The sequence below is a fragment of the Puntigrus tetrazona genome, chromosome 14, assembly GCF_018831695.1.
Source record: "Puntigrus tetrazona isolate hp1 chromosome 14, ASM1883169v1, whole genome shotgun sequence".
Classification (NCBI taxonomy): Eukaryota; Metazoa; Chordata; class Actinopteri; order Cypriniformes; family Cyprinidae; genus Puntigrus; species Puntigrus tetrazona.
This window is the reverse complement of record NC_056712.1, coordinates 9,922,419-9,924,406: the sequence shown is the minus strand read 5'-3', so window position 1 is coordinate 9,924,406 and position 1,988 is coordinate 9,922,419. Positions and strand designations below refer to the sequence as shown.

Sequence of the window (1,988 nt, the reverse complement as noted above, 5' to 3'; positions counted from 1 at the left end):
TTATTATTATTATTATTCGTTTTTTTGTTATAATTGTTATTTTGTCGTAGTATAATACATTTATTATTTTTCTACTTCCATCTCTAACAGAAATACGACAGGTTCCGGCGTTTTTTATTTCAGTCAGAGCGGTTTTGCTTATCTGTGACATTTTTAACAAACCTCACGGTGTCATCGTTGTACAAGGAAAACATCTATTCACCCTGCCCCCATATGTAGCTTGCAATAGACATTTTGTTCAACACATAGACAGGATGATTTTTGTTCGAAGACGTCCAAAGACAGAGCTGCGTAACGGAGGATGTTTGTAACCTTTTCGCGCGTCGCCTTTGTTTGTTCTTTTAAATTGAACGCATGTGTATAATCTGACCAAGCAGCGGTATTTACTTTTCTATTTCTCGCTCGTTTGCAATGGATTCTGGAAGACAAAGGAGCAAAGGGGAGCACTGGAGGAAGGTTCTCTGTTTTCTTCTGTGCTTTGGGCAGCAGCTTTCAGCTCAGATAAGATACTCTGTTCCAGAAGAGGTAAAAGAGGGATCTGTTGTAGGAAATATCGCCAAGGATTTGGGACTTGATGTCGGTACTTTGATGGACAGAAGGTTCCGTATTGTATCTGGATCAGACGAAGCGCCTTTCATGGTAAATCAAAACAATGGCGTTTTATATGTCCAAAGAAAAATTGATAGAGAGGCGCTATGCGATGGTATCGGAGCTTGCTTGATTAACCTAAAATTAGTGGTGGAAAACCCACTTGAGATCCATTATATTATCGTTGAGGTAACCGATGTAAACGACCACTCCCCTACATTTACAGAAAAAGAAAAGCGATTAGAAATATCCGAAAACACTCCGCAAGGAACGCGTTTTCAGCTGCAGGCTGCGGGCGACCCCGACAGTGGAGGGAATTCTGTGCGTCTGTACAAATTAAGTCAAAACGAGCATTTCGATTTGGAAATAAGGGACAGAGGAGAAGATAAACTGCCTTTTCTGGTTTTACAAAAGCCCCTTGACCGCGAGAAAGATGCTGAACACGATTTAATTTTAACAGCAGTAGACGGCGGCAATCCGCAGAGATCAGGAAAACTGAATATAACAATACTTGTCCTCGATGTGAATGACAACCGCCCCGTGTTTAGTCAAGATGTTTATTCGACATCGCTGCATGAAAGCGTGCGAGTTGGTACTTTAGTAATGAAAATTCTAGCAAGCGATTCTGATGAAGGTCCGAATGGTGAAGTGTCTTACACTTTTGGAGGGGCTAACAACCAAAACATGTTTAATATTTTTAGCCTTGATAGATTATCTGGGGAAATCCGTGTTATAGGAGAGGTAGACTTTGAAATGAACAGTGTTTATAAGCTGGATATACAGGCATCTGACAACGGGCAGCCGCCTTTGACTACTGACTGCAGAGTAATCATAAAAATACTAGATATGAATGATAACAAGCCCACTATAGAGGTAACGTCACTGTCGAAGATCGTTTCTGAAGACTCCAAGCCCGGTACAGTAATCTCACTCATTAGTGTTACTGACAGAGACACTGGGATGAACGGGAAAGTCGTGTGCTCTCTCTCAGAAAACGTTCCATTTGAATTAAAACAATCAGTTCAGGAAAACATGTTCTCGTTAGTGACTAAAGGAAGCCTAGATCGTGAAACTGTGTCGTATTATGAAATTACAATAACAGCGAGAGATCTGGGTCAGCCCCCACTGTCCTCATATAAANNNNCTAAGTGCTTTTGACAAAGACCTCAATGAAAACTCTATGATTTCGTATCAGATTATTAAAGGAAATGGGACACAAAGTGACATGACATCTTTTCTAAATATTNATAAGTGCTTTTGACAAAGACCTCAATGAAAACTCTATGATTTCATATCAGATTATTAAAGGAAATGGGACACAAAGTGACATGACATCGTTTCTAAATATTAATTCTGAGACGGGCGCAATTTATGCACTTAAAAGTTTTGACTTTGAAAGC

At 39.9% G+C, this 1,988-nt stretch overlaps 1 pseudogene; it reads left to right on the top strand.

Moving 5' to 3' along the window:
• The first annotated feature begins 272 nt into the window (after positions 1–272).
• The window catches only part of LOC122358215, a 3,977-nt pseudogene continuing 2,261 nt past the window's right edge, over positions 273–1,988 (top strand).